An 18897-nucleotide genomic window follows, 5' to 3' on the forward strand; every position below is an offset into this window, starting at 1 on the left:
ATAGAGAGAGAGAGAGAGAGAGAGAGATTAGGAAGGTTCTAATCATGACATAAAAGGTAACAAATGTAAAAAAAAACAGAAGGGTTTAGAAAAGCTATAGACTTTAGGTGAGTTCTTTTGGAGGCTAAACCTAAAGATATCCCTGTGATTACATTACATTTCAAAACAGTTGAAAGAAGAATAAAAAAAAAAAGGATTAACCCACTGGAGAATTAAAGGATATAGGATAGATTATTGAACACATTTTGACAGAATTCATGTGTACATCCTGAAGCAAATGTGATCTTGGTTCTCGCCTCACTTTCTGTAAATTGTCTAAAGCTAAAACGAAGCAATTTAATAGGCAAAGACTGGAATGAGGAACAGCCTCATGGAAGACTGCACTGAACGTTTTGAAACAAAAACAGATTAAGACCCAGAAAACACTAATGCTGAGCAAATAAAATAAATAGTGCTCCAATGTCATCAGAAGAAAAGGGCACTATAAATATAACAAGCTTAAAGGACACTGTAATAACAGCCCATGCTAGCTAGTTATGTGACTAACGTATATAATACTATATATGTGTGTGAATATATGTGTATATATATCTTTATTTTTCCTCACAATATGGTATATTATATAATATAGTATAATGATTATTATATATATTATATATAATATGATACATGTATATATACAACAAATATCTATTGTGGAGGAAACAATAAAAATACTCTGAGGGGAAACCCTGTACCTAAGTCCAAATTTGCTCTTGAACTAATGAGGAGAGATACCTCTAAATATTGAAGAAGATACTTTAAATTTTAATTGTATAGTTAATGGGACTACAATATCATCTTTAAATAATTCCATTGCCATACAAACTCTCTCTCTCTCAGAGAGATGGACATTAAACAACTTTGTAATGACTTGCCACTAATTCAGAAACTTCACTCCCACATCACCCCCAATCAGTGGGAAAGATAAAAGAACAAATTAACTTCTCAAACTAAAATTACCAAGCTCAGAGACACGTAAACTTCCATGGCATAAGGTAATGCCATTGGCTTTAATGACAAGCTCAACTTGTCTGGGATTCATTGACCCTCTCAAGGTTAAGTACTAAGTCAGACCATGAAACAGACAAGGTTGAATACTGCAAGGTAATATACTGCATATATTGACATTGGCTATCATATTGGTATGTTAGTATTATGCAATATACCGTGTCTGATCATCAGCCTTTCTTCAACATCCTGCCAAACAACTTTTAAATGACGTAAATCTCAAAGATCTAGTCTTCTGGAAAATATACCAGATAAAGACAACTCTTGAACCACAGTTGAAAGGACAGAAAGTTGATCTTTGGGTCCATGATTTTCCATAAAAGAGATATAAGTTATCCTTACATCACTGGAAGAGTATCGCAGTTAGACACCTTAAGCTGAAAATTTTTAGGAATCAGAAGCAGATGATCTTTGGCAAACAGAAAACTTACACCAAAGACCTACAGAATAAGATAGACATGAATGGAACCACAGGTTATCAGGTTTTGATAAGTATGTATGTTTATTTTTATAGCTATTTTCTTGCCTCTTTATTGGTTTAATACCCTGGAGACAGATACTTTTTGATCAGCTAAAGAACACAATCAAACAAAAAATGGATTTGTGCTTAATTTCTTTTAGGCTCCACCTACCTCCTTTTAGTACAAGTCCATTTTAATAAGTGAGTTTTTCCCCTAGGCAATTGGATTTAAAATGTGATTTTTATGAGAAAACATCACAAGAGGCCATATATCCAAAATCCTAAAATCCCTTATCATGTAACACCAAAAGAGAGGTTGATGGCTCTACTCAAATCATACTTGGGTACCTTTCAGACTTTGTTGACTTTATAACTGACTTTCACAGAAATAGAGATTAGAAAGTGTCCTTAGGAAAATGGTATATATACCATAGACTGGGTAGCTTAAACAACATTTACTTCTCCCAGTTCTGGAGACTGGGTAGTCCAAGATCAAGGTGCTTGCAGATTTATTAATCCCATCATGAGGGTCCCACCCTCAAAACTTAACCTAAATCTAACTATCACCCAAAATCCAGATACCATCAAATTGTGGGTTAGGGCTTCAACATATGAGTTTGGGGAGGATACAAACATTCAGTCCATAATACTTACAGTGATCAAAATGTTGCGAAGAAGTTGTCCCATCAAATGACCGAAACAGAGAGAGAAAGAGAGAACAGAAATACTTGTTAATAGATAGTAAAACAACCACTCTGCAAAACATGATACATGATAATAATGCCTCACACATCAGTACAGATTTGGATTAATCATGTCCCATATGGTAATTATATCCCCAGCTCAGTCTAAAGAAGGATTACAATTGTCACCAGCAAAGCCCATTAACAATTCCTGAGAAATCAAAATAGAATCTGAGTAATTAAAATAAAACCTAAACTGTTTTTTCCTTTGTACTTCGTCTAGTTTCACTTGCTCTCAGGTTGCAGCGGGCAGAGGCTTTGTGCCCGGCTCTTCAGACTAGTTCCTAGTGTGAAATGGCTGCGCCCAAAGCTTCAGCACAGCAGACCACATGCAGAGGTGCTGCACCTGGCGCTTGGATCTGCAGACATGAGCAGCACGCCTGTGCCTGACCAGTGAGAACTCCACCACCTCCCCTCCAGGCTGAGGAAATCTCTATAAAGCAGCTCTGCCCAGCATGTCAGGGAGAGCACGTGCTCTAGAGCCGGAGCTGGCACGTCTCTGTTCTTTGATCAAAGAAAAAACTACCATATGACCCAGCAATCCCACTACTGGGCATATACCCTGAGAAAACCATAATTCAAAAAGAGTCATGTACCAAAATGTTCATTGCAGCTCTATTTACAATAGCCCGGAGATGGAAACAACCTAAGTGTCCATCATCGGATGAATGGATGAAGAAGATGTGGCACATTTATACAATGGAATATTACTCAGCCATAAAAAGAAATGAAATTGAGCTATTTGTAATGAGGTGGATGGACCTAGAGTCTGTCATACAGAATGAAGTAAGTCAGAAAGAGAAAGACAAATATTGTATGCTAACACATATATATGGAATTTAAGGAAAAAAATGTCATGAAGAACCTAGGGGTAACACAGGAATAAAGACACAGACTTACTAGAGAATGGACTTGGGAATATGGGGAGGGGGAGGGGTGAGCTGTGACGGGGTGAGAGAGTGACATGGACATGTATACACTACCAAATGTAAAATAGATAGCTAGTGGGAAGCAGTCACATAGCACAGAGATATCAGCTCGGTAGTTTGTGACCACCTAGAGGGGTGGGATAGGGAGGGTGGGAGGGAGGGAGATGCAAGAGGGAAGAGATATGGGAACATATGTGTATGTATAACTGATTCACTTTGTTATAAAGCAGAAACTAACACACCATTGTAAAGCAATTATACTCCAATAAAGACGTAAAAAAAAAAAAACTTCCCTTTGTTTCTGAACTGAACTCAGTCTCATTCTTATTCTGTTGGCTCCAATGACACCACTGGGCACGCTGGGCTGGAGGACCCTTGCCGGGGACCAACTCGAAAGAGTTGGTAACAAAATGAAGGTCTGGAAATTGAGACAATTTGTATCAACATAGCCAAACTGGTGGGACCAAAAACTGAGACTACCTATATCAATATAAAAATTCACAGCAGTAAATTCTTATGTGGGAAGATGAGACTTCAAACCTATAAATAACTTTGTGATTTACATTAGGAAATTATTGGAAATCAGTATACCTGGCAAAGAGTTTGCTCATTTCAGGGAACAGCGCCCTCTTCTTCTTTTTTTTTTTTAGTTAATTTTTATTGGAGTATAGTTGATACAATGTTGTGTTAGTTTCTGCTGTACAACAAAGTGAATCAGTTATACATATACATATATCCACTCTTTTTTAGATTCTGTTCCCATATAGGTCATTACAGAGTATTGAGTAGAGGTACCTGTGCCATACAGCAGGTTCTTATTCGTTAGCTATTTTATATATAGTAGTGTGTATGTGTCAGTCCCAATCTTCCAATTTATCAGCTCTCTTTTCAATCAAACAATTTACTCATCAAGACCCACCTTAAGACCTTCTCCTCCCCATTCTCCAATCCTGAACTGTTATATGTGAACTTTACCTAGTCCTAATCAATCCCCTACTTTAAAAGACCCACCTTAACTTCTTGAGCCTAAGCAAGAAAATTCTGAAGATAAATTGACCTAACTTGTATCTGTTGAGTTACTTACTATGAAAGTGGTATTCTTCCTTGCTGCAGTAAATTTAGTGAAGTAAACTTTTCTTGACCAACAGATGTTTCTGGGGGCAGAATACAATAGTACCTATTTCAGTGGTTCTCAGATGGGACATTTAGCAGTGTATGGAGTCATTTTTGATTGTCACAACTTGGGAGGGGTTTCTATAGGCGTTTATGGCGTCTAGTGGGTAGAGACCATGGATATTGTTAAATATCTTAATGAACCAGAGAGCCCTTTCTCCCCCAACCCAACAAAGATTTATCTGGTCCAAAATGTCAAAAGTGCTAAGTTGAGAAACCCAGATCTGCTTCAGTTGATTGCTGTAAAGATTAAATAAAACTTTTAATGTTTTGGCATACACCCAACATTAAATATGTTAGTCCTTATTGTTATTAGTCTTATTGGTATGTTTATCAGAGCATTTAAGAAGATTCTTGGGCTTCCCTGGTGGCACAGTCATTAAGAATCCACCTGCCAATGCAGGGGACACGGGTTTGAGCCCTGGTCCAGGAAGATCCCACATGCCTCGGAGCAGCTAAGCCTGTGCACCACAACTACTGAGCCTGTGCTCCAGAGCCTGCGAGGCACAACTCCTGAAGCCTGGGTACCTAGAGCCTGTGCTCTGCAACAAGAGAAGCCACTGCAATGAGAAGTCCATGCACTGCAACAAAGACCCAACACAGCCAAAAATAAATAAATAAATAAAATAAGAAGATTATTTACAGACATTTAACATCTATAAAAATGAAGAAGAAAAAAATCTTTTTAATTCAGCAGCATAACAGTACATATGTTCTCATCACTAAAAAATACAATGAGTCACAGTGGAAAGATATACCATTTCCATGACTGCAATGGCACAAATGCCCACTGTGTAGCACTTCCCAGTTTTAAATGAGAAATGTCAAAACACATATACCTTTGTCTGTAAAAATTTTAAGAATCAAATAGTTTATTTGCCCACAATGTTTAAGCATTTTCAATATGATATATATTAAGTATCACTATATTGGGGAATGTTATTATTCAGCAGAGGCTCTCAAAAGCCTTTTAGTTTTCTTATATATTTATCCCTAATTGGCAAAAACCAGTTTAGAATTTAAGTGCTTGTTCACTCTATAATTTAAGTGCATTTTACTTCTTTACCCATGTAGAAGAGTGCTCTTTTCTAGATTTAGTAGTATTTTTGGTTGTATTAGGTTGAATGTCTGATATGTTTTGGAGAGTCCATAGAAACCAGAATCCAAAAATAAATCTTAAATAATTGATCATAATATCCAAAGAGCAGTAACAGTAGTGTAATAAGACCAATCGCCCACTGATCATACCTTCTATTTTCTTTCAATATCAGTTAATCCTGAGTTACCACCCTTCACAGTTCCACTGTTTTCTGGTGGAGCTGTCATTCCCCATGGCTCCAAACCAGTCAATCAAATTCTCTCCTTCCCTAGAATTTGAATCTCAGGCATCTTTGCAAAAAGACAGGAGGCCCTTCAAAATCTGTCTTTCCAACATCAGTGGGGAATAACTAGTCATCAGTTCTTGACTTTCAATCTGGGTTATCCTCATCATTATATAGGTTTTTCAGACTTGAAAAAAAAATTCTTTGTGATTCCTAGTGTCCTGATAATAAATTTATTTTCATTTAGACTGAGTCATATTCTGTTACCAGAGGCTTCTCAATGATATGTTATTAGCATGTATGCCCCAACATAAGCTCATTCCAAAAGGCTTCTATGTTCTGAATTAATTTCTGAAAAAGAAATGGGAAACAGCTCAAGCTGCATCAGGCTTAGTGAATTGTATCAGCAGCTGCAGACCAAAGGGTTCTCTTTAACATTCTAAGAGCACAGAAAAAGCTGCTACAAAAGGCTCTGGGTTTTCAACCACGCCCAAAACCTGGAATGATACCAATCACAATATCATCCTCAAATATGAAGAAGACAATGTATTTCACTATTAATGTCTTTCTCACATCCTATTCTTAAAGAAAGTCTATGAATAAAAACTCTTGGTAGAGCAAAACCTAATCTGATCTACTCCTCACCCTCTAAAGCTGTACCTTGCAATAAAATAAAGATTGAAAATTGAATCTGATCAGAGCACTCATACCACCAGAGCTATAAATAGCAATTCCAGAGGTGACTACAAAGAAATGGAGGAAGAGAAAAAAAGCAGTGACTAGCAATGGAGAGAAAAGGCCAGCTCTGGCGAGATGGCTAAAATGACTAAACTGCTTAAATGATGTATTTACATTAAAAAAGCAATGACAGAAAGGTTAAGAAGGCTTTAGGCTAGGTATTTAGATAAGATTACATATTATTTTTTAATCCTCTCTCAGTTGACAACCTTCTGTAACTACTTCTATGCAGAATCATGACCAGAACATGAGTCAGTACAGTTAAAGCCAGTTGAAGGCATGAGTATAGATTAGTGCTATGACTTGACTTTATGCTTCTTATCTCTCCACAGCCTGGTGCTTTAAGTCTGGCCTAACTTTTTTCAAATTTTGGGCCTCAGGGCCTGTACTAATTTACATAAGGATCTGTAGAAGAAACACTTCATAAAATTTCCATGTATAAATTGAAAGACTTCTATGAAATGCACTAGTTAAACTTGATGATAAATTTCTTTTACCAGACATCTGGTTTAACTTTGCGAAATGCAATGTAGTCTCCATGACAAAAAGAAATGCAAAGTTCCAGAGGGGATTTATTTTTTAACTTGGAAAATATAAAAAGTTGACAGATTTTGCAGAGTTCCTTATAAAATATCCCTTGGTATTTTTCACTAACAGATTTGCTTACGTTAAAGAAGATCGACTACATGAATGAGTAGCAAAATACTGGTAGATGTTAGAGCCAATCTGACTTTACTGAATGATTATTTCCTTAATCAGAGTTGGAAAGATTAAGTTCTTATTATCTTCCCATTTAAAAGCAATTAGTGATATATCATATGAAAAAAATTTAAGAACAATTATGTCTACCTTGCAATGCTTCAAGAAAAAGTAAAACTCATTTTTTTGCTTTCAGCATTTGAAAGGTAAGTTATTATTAAAATGTGTATTCTCTTAAGTCTAACAGAAACAGAATAATAATAAAAACTATTAAGTTCTGTTGCTGCTTTGTTTTTGAGGCCCTCTTTCTCATTGAATCTAAACAGTATGATATGCATAGTCAATATGAAATTATTTAAACTGTTGATTTGCAGATTCGATATCACCAGATAATATATTGGAAGGAAATAACATCCTAAGAAAACCAGAAAAGTTCATTTTGGTTGACTGGAGTTTTGCATTTCTTTCTTTTGTGACTTACTTTCTCTGAGTTTATTTCTATTTTATTGTTTACCATAGTAAATAGTAGGCAAACAACAAAAAAAAGAAAGCCGTAGATTTGACTAAATGTTTCCTCCTGAACAAGTTAATTTACAAGTAGCTTACTTATGTAGCTGGTATGAAAGGGAAAATTTCTTACAGTTGACAATGTATTTCTTCATGATTTTTCACATAGTTCTAGTTAATCTAGTAAATAATAAAATAATTACATTGGAAATTACATTATTTTGTTTTCTTTTGTTGTTTCCTTGATAGCATGAACTCCTTCCAGTAGAATGCTATAGTTTTCAATACACTAAGATAATGTTTTACATTGTTCAATCATAAAATATTTAGACAGCACAAAATTGTCTGGCTTCCATTAGCCAATATGTTTTTAATCAGATTCAAATTAATCCAACTAGTTTATCTCACCATAATCATTGACAAAACTTCTTCCTCAACCAAACTTTAGTTAGGCACCTCTGATCCCTCTTCTCATCCAGGCTTCTACCTTGGACAGCCTTCAGCAAAGAATACTGCTTAGCTGATTTAGCAAGAATCCCCCAACCCTTAATATCTGGTCACATTTCTCATCCTCTATCCTTGATATTTGGTCATTTTGGCCTGACTTCAGCAAGAATCCTGTTGTCAGTTTAGCAAAAATCCCTTGAAGTCTTCTCTTAGTTATTTTCCATTCAATGACCCCCTTACTCTGCTCCTTGGCTATAACTCTCTAGTTATCTTTGCTATATTTGGAGTTGAGCACAATCCCTCTTCCTTATTGCCATAGAGTTGACCCCTATTGCAATAGTCTTGAACAAAGTCTTTCTTACTATTTTAACAAGTGTCACAATAATTTTTTCTTTAACATCATGGATGCCTAATTTCTGTTATAATGAATAATTGGGTTATATAATGTGGTCAGGTGAGAAAAAGGAGATATTGGTTTCCACACTTGTAAATGATAGAATTTGTAGAAAAACTGTAGAATCTCTCTTCTCTCCTGTTTTTCTGACTTAGAATGGCAATTTAGGACTACTTCACCAAAAATTTAGAGGTAACAAATACATTATTAAACTGATCCAGCATAGGATTATCAAGCAAGCTCAAAGGGATAGTAAAGAACAGGGAAAAAAATGAAAGTCAAAATAGAGACCAATGACCTGGAAAGAAACCAACAGTCACCTAATATATGTACTCTTAATCAAAGGCCCAAACAGAGTCAGTATATATGCTTCTTCAAAGTGGAAAGTCATCTAACAGTTCCATGTCTTATACCTCAAAACCTTCCTTCTGTTTTTCTTTTTTTCATCTATCTTTTAGGCATACTTATATGTATTTAAAGGGGAGCAGAATTTGCCACCCCAAAATATGCCTCTTTGGCGTAAGTATTATTTCAGGCTGATAATTTTTAAGAAACAGCAGACACAGGAAAAACTCTGAAAATGGAGTAGAAGTTACCCTTTTGTAAGAGGCATTTACTTTTATAAGGGAAATCTCCATTTGTAAGAGTTTCTCTCTCACTCTGTCCCAGGAAGAAAAGGATGACTAAATCTCTAGAATCTCTTATAGATGGAGAAGGCAAAGATTCAGATCTGCATAACCTCACTCTTATTTACTGAGCATTTCCAAACAGTCTCCCACAACTGGTTCCCCCACTCTCCAAACTCTTTTACTTTTAGCTGACGATGGTATTTAATATGGTGGCTTGGGAAATTTCGGGTTGTTACTCAGTTTTTCCTGGGTATCTCCTATACAGAAAGTGTACATGTTTTTAAGCTTCTGTTTGTTTTTCTCTTGTTAATCTGTCTTCTATTACCAAGGAGTCACGTCCAAGAACCTAGAAGGGTAGAGGGAAGTTATTTTTCCTCCCCCACATATTCCTTGTTCTCTCCCCACCCCCAGTAAATCTTTTAATCATCTGTTCTCCTCTCCTTCACAAACAAGATTTATGAAATCTTTTATTTTTTCACCATATATTTGCTCCTGATTCAAAACTATTGATACCTGTATTCTGCTATCCCTAGTACATTGAAATCGTTCTTACCAAGTTCATTAGTTCTTCCATACTTCTAAATGTATTGAATATCTTTGGGTTCTTATGTTACTTGATCTTACATCATTTCATAAGGTCGACAGCTCTTAGTTTAGAAATGTTCCCTGGCATCTATTAACACTGGTTCTTGTTCTACACTGACCATGTCTTTTTAATCTCCTTTGCCATTAAAAAGGAGACTGTCACTTAAACACCCCATGAGTGTTCCCCCAAGGAAACGCACCAGCCCTCTTCTCTTCTCATTGTGTACACTTTCTACAAGTATCCTCCATCACCCTGTATGACTTGAGCTATCATCATTAAACTGATCAAGCTCATATCTTTTCTATATAGTTCTTATATCATATCTGAGATTCAAAGCCATATATTCAGCTACCTGCTTAATATAGTCACATTCAAATTCAACATATCCCAATGGAAATAATTTTCTAAAGGAACTAGTTATCATAGTTACTCAGTGAGACAACAGTAGCTATAGTAGCCATGATCTTCAATAGAGGAAAGCAACTACTGCTTATCTGAGGAAAGAGAAGGAGCTGGAGAAATAAAACACAGATTCAGGGAAATAAATACCTAAACTTTGGGATTCCCTGATGGCACAGTGGTTGAGAGTCGACCTGCCGATGCAGAGGACACGGGTTCGTGCCCTGGTCCGGGAGGATCCCACATGCCGCAGAGCGGCTGGGCCTGTGAGCCATGGCCACTGAGCCTGCATGTCCAGAGCCTGTGCTCCGCAAAAAAAAACACCTAAACTTCATTCTCCTGCCACCCTCTGATTTTCTACTGGTGCTTGCGATGCATAGGACAAGGTAGTTTTTTTCCATGAAGTCCCTAAAGTTGAGCCTTCCAAGGCACAAAGCAGGGTGAAACAAGGTGAAGTGTGGATCTAGAGAGACAGAGAGTATCAGAGTCCAACACTTTTTCTGTCACTACCTAATCTTGTCATTTGTCTGAATGAAAATACCAACCTCCACAGTGAAAAAAAATGCATGACCCAGCTATCTACTGTCCCACTAGCCTTCTACTCTGAGGTAGAATTGGAACACAATGTCTGGCATCACCGGCCTTCTTTTGCTGGCACTTTGAACAGTAAGCCATGATGACATTTTGTCTTTCTGAGGATTAGCAGTAGTTTGGAATCAGTATCTAATATCCTTCAGAAAGTCTCAGTATTTCCACTTCTCCAGTGCATAGTCAGTCTAGTAAATGGTAAAGGCTTGAGAAAAAGTCATAGTATATCCTTTTGGGTGTGTCTCAGTGTCCTTACTCAAAGTACGCTGACCTCTCCACCATTTCCAAGTCTGTGAAAAAACATATATGTACACAAAACTCAGCAAAAATCTTTGAATCTTCACTATGGTGATTCAAGTTAGGTATCTTCTAGCAAATAAATGTACAAGTACTCCCTTCAAGAGGTGAAATCTAATTCTCCTCCCCTTAGGTGTGGGCTGCATTTAGTGACTTAACTTTGAATGAAAAGAATGTGGCAGAAATGATATTGTATGACTTCTGTAACTATATGAAAAAAAGTGATCTGGGTTTCCTCCTTGCTCACATTCTTCCTGGGGGGAACTGAGCTGTCATGTCATGAAAGAAACACAAGCAGTCCTATGAAGAGATTTGTGTAGTAAGAAATTTAGACCTTCTGCCAATAGCCATGTAAGTGGATTCTCCAGCCTCAGTCAAGCCTTCAGATGAATGAAGCTGTGGCTGACATATTTATTGTAACCTCATGAGAAACCCAGAAACTAGAACCACCAAGCTAAGTTTCTCCCAAATTCCTGATTCTCAGAAACTGTGAGTTAATAAATGCATGTTGTTTTAAGCTGCTAAGTGTTGGGGTAATTTGTTATGCAGCAAAAAGTAATTAACATAACACTTATGTTTGACAAGTATCATCTATTCTATTTTGAGATCTATTTGGGATCAATGTGCCATTGCCCAAAATTCCAACAGGTCAGAAGTGTATTTATTATTCTGTTCCTGTAGCTTACTTTTATAATTGTGCCTCCATTTAATTCTATCCCTATGGGGCTCATGATTTCCATCAAGATTATGTCATCTACCACAGTTAACTCTGGCTTCCCATGACAGCCTCCACAACTCATCAAGGCCCCTTCATGATTGTGATTCTTTATATCTTGGCAAAGAGCATATTCTCTGGGCCCTAGTGAAGAGGATGCTGAGGGAGTAGTTGAGCAATTAGTTTATAACCCATGCCAAAATTATCATCTTCCCAAGTATTCATACTCCTTTTTCAGCATGCCAATGAAAGTTTAGCATTTCACCCTCATTAACTATAAAGCCATCAATGAGTCCAAACAGTAATTAACCAATTTAATGAAATATTAAGACCAGTCCCAAATACTCAAGCTACCATATTAAATCCTGAATCCCAGGTGAGTGCACCCATGAATTTGACTCTAACTAATCTGATATTTTAATTTCCCTCATTTAATGACCATTGAATCCACCCACTGTATTAGTCTTCTCTGGCTGCTATAAAAAAGTACCAAAAATTGGGTGGCTTAAAATAACAGAATTCACTTTCTCATAGATCTGGAGCCTAAAAGCCCAAAATCAAGGTGTTGGCTGAGCTGTATTCTCTGATGGTTCTAAGGCATAATCCTTCCTTGTGTTTTCTAGTTTCTGGTGTTTGCCTGCAATTTTTGGTGTCCTTGGCTTTTAGCTGCACCATATCAGCAACATAGCCATCCTTCCCTGTGTGTCATCACATCATCTTTTCTCTATACATGTCTGCTTCTATGTCCAAATTTCCCCTTTTTATAAGGATACCAGTCAGATTAAGACTTACCCTAATGACCTTAATTTAAATTGATTACTCTGTAAAGATTATTTCCAAATAAGATCACATTCTGAGGTACTGCAGGTAGGACTTCAATGTTTCTTTTTGGGAGGCCACAATTCAACCCATAACACTCCCCAGCCTCCTACCAATACTAATTGATAAAGCCCCACCCTTCTCTCAGTATATAGGCTATATTTTCCCATACAATTCTGGTACTTTGCCTTTGTCTATGCTGGGATTTCACTCTCATGGACCTGGAGAAGATGGAGATTGGTTACAAGGAAAATTGGCATCCCGTTGACAGACAACAGTAGCCAAATCTTTAATGAGGCAAAAGGGTGTGTTACTGCTTCAATTAGCAAGGTTCAGGGATTTGAGATTTCAAAATTCTCAACCTTTTCTGTGACTGTGCATTCCCTCCCATCTACCATGTACAATTTACTCTTCCGTCAGTAGTGTGAGAGAGTTCCTTTTGCTCCATTTACTCACTAAAACTATACATTGTTCTCATTAAATGTGAACCATTTTGGTAGGTTGATAGTGGTTTCACACTATTATTTTAATTTCCAGTTCCTTGATTGCTAAGGAAGTTTAGTACCTTTTTATTTTTATTTTTATTTATTTATTTATTTATTTATTTATTTATTTTTTTGCAGTACGCGGGCCTCTCACTGTTGTGGCCTCTCCCATTGCAGAGCACAGGCTCCGGACGCACAGGCTCAGAGGCCATGGCTCACTGGCCCAGCCGCTCCGCGGCACGTGGGATCCTCCCAGACCGGGGCACGAACCCATGTCCCCTGCATCGGCAGGCGGACTCTCAACCACTGCGCCACCAGGGAAGCCCTAGTGCCTTTTAAAAAAAATGTTTATTGACCACTTGAATATCTTTTTTAATGCCTGTTTAGAGTTCTTGTCAATATTTTCTTTTGTAATTTTTGACTTTCCCTTATTAATTATAGAAGTTCTTAATATGTGTTTCAAATGTAATTTCCCAAACTATAGCTTAAATTTTCAATTTTTAAATGATATCTTCTGAGACACAGAAGTTCTTATTTCAATTATAGTCTGATTTATAACATTTTTGTGGTTAGTCCTTTTTTATAAAGTGCTATGTAAGTTTTTATCTGTACTAAGGTCATTAAGTGTATAATATTATATTCTAGGAAATTTATATTTTAACATATGGAAGGAGTTTGGGGGGTGGTGTGATGTAAGATCAAGTTTTAAATTTTTCCAGATGCAATTGCCCTGCACTAGCACAATTTTCATAAATTAAGGGTCCAGATATACATAGAGTATATTTTCGAACTCACTCTTCTGTTCCATTCTATTAGGCTGCCCTTGCATAAATATCATATTGTCTAATTGCCAGACTTTTATACATAGTGTTAGTCAAGAATAAAAGTTGTTCCAGTTTGTTTTTCTTTTTCAAGAAAGTCTTGGCTTTTCTGGAAATTTTTATTTTGGAGAATGCTTACCAATATCAAAATTTCTATTGAAATGTTAACTGGGATGGCATTGGATATATAGATCATTTTGACTAGAATTGGCATCTTTAATTGTAATGATCAAGTCATACAAATCATGAGTGTAGCCTGCCAATCATTTAGGTCTACAATAATGTTTTTCAATTCTTTTTTTAAGTTTTCTGTTTAGAGATTTTTATATTAAATTTCTTAAGCTTATTCTCAGTTGCTTGTTGTTTTCTGTGGCTGTTATAAAGAGCTTCCTTTTGTAAAAATTTTATTTCTCATATATATGTTCATGTTATAGGGACTTACAGTTGACTTTTACACAAACATATCTAGCAAATTTGCTGAACGCATTTTTTATGGTCCCTGTTTCTGTCAGAATTTTAGAAAGCATAAAAAGGTAAAAGGGAATGGGAACTTTAAGATTTAAAAAAATTGAAAATCCAAATTAGCCAAATATATACATTTTAATGTCTGTTTTTGTCAATGTCAGTTACCAGATATTAAATTAACTTCTTAACTGGTTTGACTACAATCTTTCCTAATTAAAGTAAAAATATTTTAATTCATATCATTATTCTCCAAAAAAAATTTATTATTATTATTTTTAAAATACATTTATTTATTTTATTTATTTATTTTTGGCTGCATTGGGTCTTCGTTGCTACACGTGGGCTTTCTCTAGTTGCAGAGAGCAGGGGCTACTCTTCGTTGCAGTGGGTGGGCTTCTCACTGCGGTGGCTTCTCTTGTCACAGAGCATGGACTCTAGGCACATGGGCTTCAGTAGTTGTGGCTCACGGGCTCTAGAGAGCAGGTTCAGTAGTTGTGGCACACGAGCTTAGTTGCTCCACAGCATGTGAGATCTTCCTGGACCAGGTCTCAAACCCATGTCCCTTGCATTGGCAGGCAGATTCTTAACCACTGCATCACCAGGGAAGCCCCTTCAAAAGTATTTTAAATGAGGCATCTGAAACATTGTGAGAAAATGTTTCTGTGTTAATCTTTTCTCTCTAAAAAAATTTAAAACTTAGAGGTCCACCTAACCACATGTGAAAAAAGATATTCTAAAATGTTATCTCATTTCTGATGGGCCATTGTATTTTAAATAGTTTCCATTTTTATAATTTTATTTACTTTCCAAAGTTTCTAAAATAAATATATATTGCCTTATAATCAGAAAAATGACAATTTTTAAAAGTCAATCATTTTAGACATTCAAAAAACTGTACAGTGGGTAATAATGGAGTAACACATATTACTGCTTTAAGCATATGAAATGAGTAACCCACTATATTTAGCTTGATTGCATCTAATTGTTTAGATGAACTCACTTATTAATTCTAATATATCTGAATAGTCTTTAGATCTATATATATAACCATAAAATAATGATAGTTTTATTTCTTCTTTCTAATGTTTATAACCTGTAGTTTCTGTTTATTGCTTTAATGAATTTCCGAGGGTCTCCAGTGTAATGTTGACTGTAAAGGGTGATAGCGGGTACCCTTGTCTTGATTCTGACCTCTAAAGGAACACTTTAAAATTTCATTACTGTGATGTGTATTCTATTATTTTTGTAGACACCTGTTATTATATGATGTATGAAGGTCTCATCTATTCCTAATTTGTAGAGATTTTATAATAAATAAATTTGAAATTGCACCAAACACTTTTTATTTATCTATTGAGATAAACATACGATTTTTTAAATTCTGTTGGTGTAGTAGAATATATTGATTTTTTAATCCATGATATTTTTTTAATTCATTGCTGGACTAAGAACATTGTTAGTACAATCCATTTTTACTTATTTATCTTCTTGTTTCAGTTGCTGAGAGACATCTATTAAAACTCTCCCTCAGTGATTGTGGATTTGTCCTTTTGTCTTTGTACTTGTGTTAATTTCCATTTTATAAATTTTGAACCTATGTTACCTGAACACAGATTTAGAATTTTATATTTCCTGGTAATTTGATTATTATTCATTTATTATTGTGTCCTCTTTGTTTCTTAAACTCTACTTTGCTTGACATAAATATGGTTACTCTGGCTCTCTTTTGTTAATTGTTTACATGGTACATTGTTCTCTCACCATTTGCTTTCAAATTTTCTATAAACTTGTATGTTAGATGGGTCTTGTGTAAGTAGCATATTTTGGAATTTTAAAAATATAGTCTGATAAAGCTTGTCCTTTATTGGTCTTTAACCAATATGCAACATGATCACAGATGTATTTGGGTTTAAATCTAACATCTTATTAGTTGCTTTCTTTTTGTACCCCCATTTTAAGTTTCTCTTTTTTCTTACCATATTTTGTATTATTTTTTCTTTTTCCATTTTTTCCCTAATGTTAGCTTGGTATACACTTTTTATAATTTATTTCAGTAATTTCCTTTGCAGTTACAAACTGCATCCTTGACTTATAAAAATCTAATATTACTTAGTACTTTACTCTCTTCCCAGATAATGAAGGGAACATTAAAACCATGTAACTCAATTTACCTCCTTTTGAATTATTTGACATTATTCCACATATTTCAATTTTATGAATGATTAAAACTCAAGATATTTTATTATTATTTATTCAATATTCATTCAGATTTACCTGTTTTATTTCATACATTCTGAACTTCTGAACTTTCATCTGTGGTTATCTTCCTTCTGCCTGAGGAACATCACTGAGTATTTTTGTATTATATGTTTGACAGTGATGATAATACATTTTTGCAGTTTTAACTTGTCTGAAATTACCTTTATTTTAATTATAATTCCCAAAGGATATTTTCATATAGTATCGAATTCTGGGTTGAGAAGTTTTTGGAAGATACTTTGATTTTGTTTCCCCTCTTTGGCTGCTTTTAATAGTTTCTTTTTGTCTTCTTTTTTTCCCTCAATAGTTTTAGTGTGTGTGGCAAGCAGAATCCTAAGATTACCCCCATGATTCCTGGTCCCTGATGAACACACACCTTCTCCCAATTATTCAATTAAATACTAAACTAGGTACTCCTGTGAGGGACTTTGCAAATGTAATTTAAGATCTCATAGTTGATCTCTAGGTAGGGAGCTCATCCAGGTGAGCCTAATATAATCACCTGAATCCTTTCAAAGCAGAGCGTGGTCTCCAGAGAGTAACAGAACAGAAAGTCAGGGACTTGAAGCAGTAGAAGTGTTTGATGCACCAGTTGCTTGCTTGAAATGGAGGGGACCATGTTGCAAGAAATGCATGTGGCCTCTTGAGAGCCTCCCCCAACTTCTAGTGACAAGGAAACAAAAATCTCAGTCCTACAAACACAAGAAAATGAAAAAAAAAAATGAGATTCCAGTCTTTGATGCCCTGAGAACCCAGCTAAGCAGTGCTGGACTTCAGATCTACAGAACTGTGAGTCAGCAAATTGATGTTATTTTACACTAAGTTTGTAGTAATTTGTTATGCCACAATAGAAAGTTAATACAGTGTGATGTTCCTAGGTTAGGTTTTCTTCATAATTTTATTGCTTGGAGCTTGTAGAAGTTCAGGATCTGATATACAATGTCTTTCAACGGTTTAGGAAAATGATAAGACATTATCTTTTTCAAATATTCTTTCATCTGCCCTCTTCCTCCTTTTTTTCTCTTTCTGGTACTCTGAATAATATATATTAGACCTTTCCCTTGTATCCTCTATGACTCCTATTTGTTTCCTTCTAGTTTTTATATCTTTTCCTCCATTCTGCTTCATTAAATCTATTTTCTTCAGGATTATTTCCTCTCCATTTATCCAATATTTTGTTTAATCAACTGTTTTGATTCTTCATTTGGTTATTGAATTTGTCAAGTCTCAGATTTCTATTTATTTTTTACATATTCCAGTTTTCTGCTTAAATTCTGTTCTTTTCCTTTATTTCATTCAATATACAAACTACCACTATCTTAAATGTATGTGAGTATCCTGTATCTCTTCACTTTATAGTACTGTTTCATAACAATTGTTAACTGTTTTCTATTTAATGTCTACTGTTTTCTGTTGTTTCTCTCGGTTTTGTTGTTGTTGTTGTTCCTTCTCTCTTTTCTCTTTGTGGGCCTGATAATTTTAATATCTGTGTCCAACATTTATTGGAAAATATTTGTAGAAATAATTTTGAGAACTAGGATAGTATTATCTTCTTCCATGAGTATTTTGGTGTGCTTCCTCCAGGTGCCTCTTGGCACCTAAAATCTAGGATCACGTATATCTAATTTTATAGATTTACATTTTCCAATACGAGTTACAGGCCATGGAAAACCTATTCTGGTTGACCATTATTCCTAGGTTGCAACTCTTTAGGTTCTAACCTAAAACAATAAGGGTATACCAGGGATTTTTTCCATCCTTGATAGGCCCTGGATATCAATTTCTGACACTTTACCTTTACAAAAATCCTCAAAAGATTCTCTCAGCCTCTTGCCTTCTCAATTACCCCTTCTAGCAACATGCAGAAACCCCCAAATCTGAGTTAAATTTTCTGATCCTCCCCCTTTCACCCAGTTCTGATGTAATTCTTTACTACTTACTGGTTCTTCAATAGCATCAAACAGATGGCTTTAATATTGTATTAATCAGGGTTCTTGAGAGAAACAAACCAATAGAATATATACATTCTTGAGGGAGGCAGGTGGTGGACATTGATTGATTAGTGTAAGGAATTGGCTCATATATTGTGGAGACTGACAAACTGACAAGTCTCAAGATCTTCAGAGTGAGTTGGCTAGCTGGAGATCCAGGAGTGCTGATGGTGTGGTTGCGGTCTGAAGGCTGGCAGGCTCCAGACATAGGAAGATCTGCTGTAACGGTTCAGGTCTGAAGGCAGAAAGAAGGCCAAAGTCTTAGTTTGAAGGTAGTCAGACAGGAGGAATTTAGTCAGACATGAGGAGTTTTCTCTTACTCAGGTGAGGCTCAGCCTTTTTTTTCTATTCAGGACTTCAGCTGATTGGGTGAGGTTCACC

Source organism: Hyperoodon ampullatus (genome assembly GCF_949752795.1).
Source record: "Hyperoodon ampullatus genome assembly, chromosome: 3".
In the NCBI taxonomy this organism is placed as follows: Eukaryota; Metazoa; Chordata; class Mammalia; order Artiodactyla; family Ziphiidae; genus Hyperoodon; species Hyperoodon ampullatus.